Here is a 10519-nt window from a genome sequence, read left to right as displayed (position 1 = left end):
TGTTGTTTTGATTTGCATTTCTCCGATGGCCAGCTTTGTAATGTAGGTAGATGTTATATATATAGCATCTTGCAAAAGGCAGTTGGAACAGTAAATGAGATTATGCAAATACAGAGCTTCTACATTTTACATGAGGTGGTGTGATATTAACTGTAAATGGACTGTGAGAAGCTAAGCATGTATATCAAAATCCTACAAGCATGAATGAAAACATAAGATAAAGGGGAATAACTTAAAATGCAATAAATAAATAGGAATTATAAAAAGGACCATTACCATGGCTGGAGTGTCCGCTCTACTTGTTAAAGTTCTAGCCATGTTTCCTGCTGCTGCACACATCCTGACTTCCTTGGGTGTCTCTCCTCATTATTCTATATTCCCTCTACAAGCCAGCTGTGGAGTCAGAGGAAGAGCATTCAGCATGAGGAAAACTGGGCTCAAATACAAGATCTGCATTTTTCTAATTGAAAGACACGGGCTAAATCACTTCATCTTTTAGAGATGTGACTTCTTCATCTGGAAGGAGGGCTATTGCCATCTGTGCCACAGGACTGCTTTGAAAATTAAGAGACAATAATATATGTGATATACTAAATGCACTCACCCACATACATACGTACATTTCATATGTAATGAAATGGCTACTTTCTCTGAACTTACGTGGCACATTAACTTCTTTTGTAGCACTTATCACTTTTCCTTGTTTCGTTTTTTTCAAAAGCAAGTATTTGAGTGCCCAATCAGTAGTGCAGGACAATACACTGTGCTATGTCCCTTGACTGATATAAAAGGGAGGGAGACACATAGTTTGACTTGGAGGGACATCAAGTCTTGACTGTACAAGTGTCTTCCTTCCCCAGCTCGAATCCTCGTTCTCCATCCTGGCTCCCTTTCTTGAAGTTTAGTCATTCCGCAAGTCTCTTTGTTGAAAACTTGACTTATCAGCTCCCCTCTGATCCATGTTCTGTTAATTTTGCTCCAAAGCTTTATATCTTCATTGTACCATCTAATTCAATACATCCACAGGAGTCACAGGAACACTAAAAACACACCCAGAATGGAACTATTTTTTTTCTTAAATTGCTCTTTTGTTCACTGCTGTCATTAAGGGCATCTTTTTCCTTTTAGTGAGTCAAACTCAAAATCTTGTAGACATCTTATTGCTATCATAATAATTCATTCTATGGTTTCTATTTCCACATTACCTTTGCATCTAGATCGTAGATGCAAAGAAGGATACCTTCTTATATAGTATCTATCTTCTTTGGTACTTATTATTTCACCATGGGCAATAAACACCTAATTCCATTTGATCTTACTGAGTTTATCCATAACAGCAAAATTAGTCTTGTATTCATTTTGTATCTTCCCTCTCTCTTCCCTAGATTGCTTTAAGAGATGTCTAATTAAACTCCTGGTCTCATCACTTTCCCCTCCTCCCTTACTGCTCTCTTATCTATCCGTTCTTGATTAAAGAGAAGCTCTCACTGTTTCATTCAGAGCTTTTATCTATGTATCTATGTAACTATCAATCATAATTTCATAAACACCCTGGCCTCACCACTTAATCTGAATATTAGGACTGTAGTAATAAACTACATCTAACTATGTGATAACCCTAGTTCTATTCCCCCATTTCTCCTTTTGAATTTTCTCTCATCCTGAATCCTGTGGTCATTCTTTCTTTGCTTTTGTTTTTGTTTATTATTATTATTATTTATTAGTGACTGTCTTAGTAAGATTTTAGGAGGAGTTGGATTATCTTTAGATATAGTCTAAACTATGAAGTAAGCACAGAAATATTTCCCCAGGTCAGTTTCTTCTTTTTATTATTATACTTTTAGTTCTGGGGTACATGTGCAGAACATGCAGGTTTGTTACATAGGTAGACACGTGCCATGGTGGTTTGCTGCACCCATCAACCTGACATCTACATTAGGTATTTCTCCTAATGCTATCCCTCCCCTTGCCCCCAATCCCCTGACAGGCCCTGGTGTGTGATGTGCCCTTCCTTGTGTCCATGTGTTCTCATTGTTTAACTCCCACTTAGGAGTGAGAACGTGCAGTGTTTGGTTTTCTTTTCTTGTGTTAGTTTGCTGAGAATGTTGGTTTCCAGCTTGATCCATGTCCCTGCAAAGGACATGAACTAATCTTTTTATGGCTGTATAGTATTCCATTGTGTATATGTGCCATATTTTCCTTATCCAGTCTGTCACTGATGGGCATTTGGGTTGGTTCCAAGTCTTTGCTACTGTGAACAGTGCCACAATAAATATACTTGTGCATGTGTCTTCATAGTAGAATGATTTCTAATCCTTTAGGTATATACCCAGTAATGGGATCACTGGATCAAATGGTATTTCTGGTTCTAGATCCTTGAGGAATCACCACACTGTCTTCCATGATAGTTGAACTAGTTTACACTCCCACCAACAGTGTAAAAACCTTCCTATTTCTCCATATCCTCTCCGGCACCTGTTGTTTCCTGACTTTTTAATGATGGCCATTCTAACTGGCGTGAGATGGTATCTCATTGTGGTTTTGATTTGCATTTCTCTAATGACCAGTGATGTTGAGCTTTTTTCACATGTTTGTTGGCTGCATAAATGTCTTCTTTTGAGAAGTGTCTGTTCATACCCTTCACCCACTTTTTGATGGGGTGGCTTTTTTTCCTGTAAATTTAAGTTCTTTGTAGATTCTGGGTATTAGCCCTTTGTCAGATGGATAGATTGCAAAAATTTTCTCCCATTCTGTAGCTTGTCTGTTCACTCTGATGATAGTTTCTTTTGCTGTGCAGAAGCTCTTTAGTTTAATTAGATCCCATTTGTCAATTTTGGCTTTTGTTGCCACTGCTTTTGGTGTTTTAGACATGAAGTCCTTGCCCATGCCTATGTCCTGAATGGTATTGCCTAGGTTTTCTTCTAGGGTTTTTATGGTTTTAGGTCTAACATGTAAGTCTGTAATCCATCTTGAATTAATTTTTGTATAAGGTGTAAGGAAGGGATCCAGTTTCAGCTTTCTACATATGGCTAGCCAGTTTTCCCAGCACCATTTATTAAATAGGGAATCCTTATCCCATTGCTTGTTTTTGTCAGGTTTGTCAAAGATCAGATAGTTGTAGATATGCGGCATTATTTCTGAGGGCTCTGTTCTGTTCCATTGATCTATGTCTCTGTTTTGTTACCAGTACCATGCTGTTTTGGTTACTGTAGCCTTGTAGTATAGTTTGAAGTCAGGTAGTGTGATGCCTCCAGCTTTGTTCTTTTGGCTTAGGATTGACTTGGCGATGTGGGCTCTTTTTTGGTTCCATATGAACTTTAAAGTAGTTTTTTCCAATTCTGTGAAGAAAGTCATTGGTAGCTTGTTGGGGATGGCATTGAATCTACAAATTACCTTGGGCAGTATGGCCATTTTCACGATATTGATTCTTCCAACCCATGAGCATGGAATGTTATTCCATTTGTTTGTATCCTCTTTTATTTCATTGAGCAGTGGTTTGTAGTTCTCCTTGAAGAGGTCCTTCATGTCCCTTGTAAGTTGGATTCCTAGGTATTTTATTCTCTTTGAAGCAATTGTGAATGGGAGTTCACTCATGATTTGGCGCTCTGTTTGTCTGTTATTGGTATACAAGAATGCTTGTGATTTTTGTACATTGATTTTGTATCCTGAGACTTTGCTGAAGTTGCTTATCAGCTTAAGGAGATTTTGGGCTGAGACAATGGGGTTTTCTAGATATACAATCATGTCATCTGCAAACAGGGACAATTTGACTTCCTCTTTTCCTAATTGAATACACTTTATTTCCATCTCCTGCCTGATTGCCCTGGCCAGAACTTCCAACACTATGTTGAATAGGAGTGGTGAGAGAGGGCATGCTTGTCTTGTGCCAGTTTTCAAAGGGAATGCTTCCAGTTTTTGCTCATTCAGTATGATATTGGCTGTGGGTTTGTCATAGATAGCTCTTATTATTTTGAGATATGTCCCATCAATACCTAATTTATTGAGAGTTTTTAGCATGAAGAGTTGTTGAATTTTGTCAAAGGCCTTTTCTGCATCTATTGAGATAATCATGTGGTTTTTGTCTTTGGTTCTGTTTATATCCTGGATTACATTTATTGATTTGCATATGTTGAACCAGCCTTGCATCCCAGGGATGAAGCCCACTTGATCATGGTGGATAAGCTTTTTGATGTGCTGCTGGATTCGGTTTGCCAGTATTTTATTGAGGATTTTTGCATCAATGTTCATCAAGGATATTGGTCTGAAATTCTCTTCTTTGGTTGTATCTCTGCCAGGCTTTGGTATCAGGATGATGCTGGCCTCATAAAATGTGTTAGGGAGGATTCCCTCTTTTTCTATTGATTGGAATAGTTTCAGAAGGAATGGTAACAGTTCCTCCTTGTACCTCTGGTAGAATTCGGCTGTGAATCCATCAGGTCCAGGACTCTTTTTGGTTGGTAAGCTATTGATTATTGCCACAATTTCAGAGCCTGTTATTGGTCTATTCAGAGATTCAAATTCTTCCTGGTTTAGTCTTGGGAGGGTGTATTTGTCGAGGAATTTATCCATTTCTTCTAGATTTTCTAGTTTATTTGCATAGAGGTGTTTGTAGTATTCTCTGATGGTAGATTGTATTTCTGTGGGATCAGTGGTGATATCCCTTTTATCATTTTTTATTGCATCTATTTGATTCTTCTCTTTTTTCTTCTTTGTCTTGCTAGTAGTCTGTCAATTTTGTTGATCTTTTCAAAAAACCAGCTCCTGGATTCATTAATTTTTTGAAGAGTTTTTTGTGTCTCTATTTCCTTCAGTTCTGCTCTGATTTTAGTTATTTCTTGCCTTCTGCTAGCTTTTGAATGTGTTTGCTCTTGCTTTTCTAGTTCTTTTAATTGTGATGTTAGGGTGTCAATTTTGGATCTTTCCTGCTTTCTCTTGTGGGCATTTAGTGCTATAAATTTCCCTCTACACACTGCTTTGAATGTGTCCCAGAGATTCTGGTATGTTGTGTCTTTGTTCTCGTTGGTTTCAAAGAACATCTTTATTTCTGCCTTCATTTCGTTATGTACCCAGTAGTCATTCAGGAGCAGGTTGTTCAGTTTCCATGTAGTTGAGTGGTTTTGAGTGAGTTTCTTAATCCTGAGTTCTAGTTTGATTACACTGTGGTCTGAGAGACAGTTTGTTATAATTTCTGTTCTTTTACATTTGCTGAGGAGAGCTTTACTTCCAACTATGTGGTCAATTTTGGAATAGGTGTGGTGTGGTGCTGAAAAAAATGTATATTCTGTTGATTTGGGGTGGAGAGTTCTGTAGATGTCTATTAGGTCCGCTTGGTGCAGAGCTGAGTTCAATTCCTGGATATCCTTGTTAACTTTCTGTCTCATTGATCTGTCTAATGTTGACAGTGGGGTGTTAAAATCTCCCATTATTATTGTGTGGGAGTCTAAGTCTCTTTGTATGTCACTCAGGACTGGTTTTATGAATCTGGGTGCTCCTGTATTGGGTGCATATATATTTAGGATAGTTAGCTCTTGTTGAATTGATCCCTTTACCATTATGTAATGGCCTTCTTTGTCTCTTTTGATCTTTGTTGGTTTAAAGTCTATTTTATCAGAGGCTAGGATTGCAACCCCTGCCTTTTTTTGTTTTCCATTTGCTTGGTAGATCTTCCTCCATCCCTTTATTTTGAGTCTATGTGTGTCTCTGCATGTGAGATGGGTTTCCTGAATACAGCACACTGATGGGTCTTGACTCCTTATCCAGTTTGCCAGTCTGTGTCTTTTAATTGGAGCATTTAGCCCGTTTACATTTAAAGTTAATATTGTTATGTGTGAATTTGATCCTGTCATTATGATGTTAGCTGGTTATTTTGCTCATTAGTTGATGCAGTTTCTTCCTAGCCTTGATGGTCTTTATAGTTTGGCATGTTTTTGCAGTGGCTGGTACCGGTTGTTCCTTTCCATGTTTAGAGCTTTCTTCAGGAGCTCTTTTAGGGCAGGCCTGGTGGTGACAAAATCTCTCAGCATTTGCTTGTCTGTAAAGTATTTTATTTCTCCTTCACTTATGAAGCTTAGTTTGGCTGGATATGAAATTCTGGGTTGAAAATTCTTTTCTTTAAGAATGTTGAATATCGGTCCCCACTCTCTTCTGGGTTGTAGAGTTTCTGCTGAGAGATCAGCTGTTAGTCTGATGGGCTTCCCTTTGTGGGTATCCCGACCTTTCTCTCTGGCCGCCCTTAACATTTTTTTCTTCATTTCAACTTTGGTGAATCTGACAATTATGTATCTTGGGGTTGCTCTTCTCGAGGAGTATCTTTGTGGCGTTCTCTGTGTTTCCTGAATCTGAATGTTGGCCTGCCTTGCTAGATTGGGGAAGTTCTCCTGGATAATATCTTGCAGAGTGTTTTCCAACTTGGTTCCATTCTCCCCGTCACTTTCAGGTACACCAATCAGACAAAGGTTTGGTCTTTTCACATAGTCCCATATTTCTTGGAGGCTTTGTTCGTTTCTTTTTATTCTTTTTTCTCTAAACTTCGCTTCTCACTTCATTTCATTCATTTCATCTTCCATCACTGATACCCTTTCTTCCAGTTGATTGCATCGGCTACTGAGGCTTCTGTATTCTTCACGTAGTTCTCGAAACTTGGCTTTCAGCTCCATCAACTCCTTTAAGCACTTCTCTGCATTGGTCATTTTAGTTATCCATTCGTCTAATTTTTTTTCAAAGTTTTTAACTTCTTTGCCATTTGTTTGAATTTCCTCCTGTAGCTCGGAGTAGTTTGATCCTCTGAAGCCTTCTCTCAACTCGTCAAAGTCATTCTCTGTCCAGCTTTGTTCTGTTGCTGGTGAGGAACTGCGTTCCTTTGGAGGAGGAGAGGTGCTCTGCTTTTTAGAGTTTCCAGTTTTTCTGCTCTGTTTTCTCCCCATCTTTGTAGTTTTTTATACTTTTGGTCTTTGATGATGGTGATGTACAGATGGGTTTTTGGTGTGGCTGTCCTTTCTGTTTGTTAGTTTTCCTTCTAACAGACAGGACCCTCAGCTGCAGGTCTGTTGGAGTTTGCTAGAGGTCCACTCCAGACCCTGTTTGCCTGGGTGTCAGCAGCGGTGGCTGCAGAACAGTGGACTTTCGTGAACCGCAAATTCAGCTGTCTGATCATTCCTCTGGAAGTTTGGTCTCAGAGGAGTACCCGGCTGAGTGAAGTGTCAGTCTGTCCCTACTGGGGGGTGCCTCCCAGTTAGGCTGCTCGGGGGGTCAGGGACCCACTTTAGGAGGCAGTCTGCCTGTTCTCAGATCTCCAGCTGCGTGCTGGGAGAACCACTACTCTCTTCAAAGCTGTCAGACAGGGACATTTAAGTCTGCAGAGGTTACTGCTGAGTTTTTGTTTGTCTGTGCCCTGCCCCCAGAGGTGGAGCCTACAGAGGCAGGCAGGCCTCCTTGAGCTGTGGTGGGCTCCACCCAGTTTGAGCTTCCTGGCTGCTTTGTTTACCTAAGCAAGCCTGGGCAATGGCAGGCGCCCCTCCCCCAGCCTCGCTGCCGCCTTGCAGTTTAATCTCAGACTGCTGTGCTAGCAATCAGTGAGACTCCGTGGGCACAGGACCCTCTGAGCCAGGTGCAGGACACAATCTCCTGGTGTGCCATTTTTTAAGCCCGTTGGACAAGCGCAGTATTAAGGTGGGAGTGACCCGATTTTCCAGGTGCTGTCTGTCACCCCTTTCTTTGACTAGGAAAGGGAACTCCCTGACCCCTTGCGCTTCCCAAGTGAGGCAATGCCTCGCCCTGCTTTGGCTCATACATGGTGCGCTGCACCCACTGTCCTGCACCCACTGTCTGGCACTCCCTAGTCAGATGAACCCTGTACCTCAGATGGAAATGCAGAAATCACCCGTCTTCTGCGTTGCTCATGCTGGGAGCTGTAGACCGGAGCTGTTCCTATTCGGCCATCTTGGCTCCACCCTCCATTTATTTGTTATACAAGACATAGCATCTGTTCTCAAAGACCTTATAATTTAATAGGAAAGCCAGACTCACACAATAATTTTATTACACATGGTAAGAAAAGGATAGCCTCTTGGAGTCTTTGTGAAAAAACAAACAAACAAAAAATACTCCAGTGCAAAGGATGTGTCATAGTAGGAGTGCAGTGGACAATTTAAAGTTGTTCCTCCAACCAGTCTCAGGGTGAGCCCAGAGCCCAGGAAGTCAGAGGTGTCTACACTGCCATCAGATTCTAAAACAAAAACAACTGGCATTAGGTCCTAGAAAAACAAGCTCAGTGAACTTACTCCACAGGTGTTTGATTTTCAAAGCAGATATTCCCTATCTTTTTGACAGCTTTTCTCTCTTTTCAAAGCCCGTAACTATACATAATCACAGTGCTTTTTCCATTGGCCTTTGTCTTGGTTCATTTTGTGTTGCTGTAACAGAATACTTGAGACTGGGTAATTCATAAGAAAAGAGGTTGAATTGTCTCATGGATCTGTAGGCTGGGACATTCAAGAGTGTGGCCGTGGCTTCTGGCAAGGGCTTTCATGCTGCATCATAACCTGTCAGAGAAGGTCAACAGGGAAGTGGACACGGGAAGAGAGAAAACCCGAGAAGTATACTGGTTTTATCACAACCTACTCTTTAGGAACCTTCCCTTAAGACTAATCCAGTCTTGAGAGAATGAGAACTCACTTACTACCATGAGAACAGCACCAGACCACTCATGACTCAAACGCTTCCCACTAGGCTTTACCTCCCAACACCTCCCACACTGGGGATCACATTTCAACATGAGTTTTGATGAGGACAAACTCAATCCATAGCAGTCTTCTCTTCCTCGTCTTCCTTATTTCTTTTTGTAGTAATCCAAGTCCACAGTGGATTCAACTATTCTTTAGTAAACTGTCATGTCTGTATATGTGGTCTCGATTTCTTTTTCCCATATTTCCATATTCAGTCATCCTGCTAACATGTCTGACCAAACCCCACACTTTGCACTTACAACCTAAGTAGTTTGCAAGATGTTTTTTGTTTTTTTGAGACGGAGTCTCACTCTGTTGCCCAGGCTGGAGTGCAGTGGCGAGATCTCGGCTCACTGCAAGCTCCGCCTCCCGGGTTCATGCCATTCTCCTGCCTCAGCCTCCCGAGTAGCTGGGACTACAGGCGCCCGCCACTGCGCCTGGCTAATTTTGTGTATTTTTAGTAGAGACGGGGTTTCACCGTGTTAGCCAGGATGGTCTTGATCTCCTCAAGCAGAAGGAAAGGGCCTCTTTCAAAGCTGCAAGCTATGCTGCCTGGGGTTGGTGACGGGTGGCACCAAGCACTCCTTTAGCTGCCCCATCTGGTGTCTCACTAGGTCACGTGCCCGCCCCTCCAAGTCCACTATCTGTGAGCCCAGCACAGCACCAGGACTCACCTAGCAGTTTCAGTCTTTGTGGCCTAGACTGCCTTTCACGTTTTTGCAGGACCCCAGAGTACTTTAGCCTGTGGTGGTGAGGCTTGCTGAAACTTGGGCTCTGACCCAGCTGCTGGGATGGGCAATTTTCCTCTGGCTAGGGTTTGTCTAAATGCGCCCTTCACGGACATTAGCTGAGTTTTACCCAGTGTTGGCAGCACTGAGTTTCAATACAAAGTCCCACACTCACTGCATTCTCTCTCCCCCAAGCACTCAGTCTCTCTCTGTACCATGTAGCCACTGCTGGGGGATGGGAGAAGGGTGACGTCTGTAATTCCAGACTGTCTTTCCTACCCTTTTCAGTGCCTCTTTCAGCAATATGAAGTCCAAACGAGGTGCTGTGATTGCTTGCCTGATTTTGGATCTTATGAAGGTGCTTTTTGTGTGTAGATAGTTGTAAATTTGGTGTTCTTACAAGGAGGATGATCAGTATAGGTTTCTAATGAGCCATCTTCCTCTGCATCCTCTATACCTATTTTGTTGAGAGTTTTTATCAAGAAAGAATGTTGAATTTTGTTAAATGTTTTTTTTACTTCTGTTGAGACACTTGTGTCTCTGTGATCATTTATTTCTTTCATCTTAAAATTCATTCTGTTAACACATTTTGTTCTCTTAATGTGGTGTATCACATTGATTGATTTGCATCTGTTGATCATTCTTGTAACCCAGGGATACATCCCACTGGGTCATGGTGTATGTGCCATTAAATTGGGTTTGCTAGTATTTTGTCAGGGATTTTTTGTATCTATGTTCATCAGGGATATTGGCATGTAGCAGCGGTTCCTGCTTTGTCTCCACAGATGGGGCTGCAATTGCTTGGGCTCTGCCTGGCTCTGTCAGGTGCAGTCAGCACTGGCAAAGACTGTGGAGGTCCTCAGTGGGGAAAGGTGTCCAAAGTGGAGAGAGGTCCTGAGGGATCTCCTACTCTTCTTTTCCCCTCATGAGGGGAAGTTGCTGCTGGCAGGATCCCTCTTGGCACCTGCTTTTCCAGCCTGGGGATGCAATAATGCCAGAAAAATGTTTCATATACATGTATGCCTCATTTTTTATTGTATGAAGATATTTCACCTTTTACAAAGTGAA

The sequence above is a fragment of the Hylobates moloch genome, unplaced genomic scaffold, assembly GCF_009828535.3.
Source record: "Hylobates moloch isolate HMO894 unplaced genomic scaffold, HMol_V3 SCAFFOLD_19, whole genome shotgun sequence".
NCBI classification, from domain to species: Eukaryota; Metazoa; Chordata; class Mammalia; order Primates; family Hylobatidae; genus Hylobates; species Hylobates moloch.
This window is presented reverse-complemented; position numbering follows the sequence as displayed.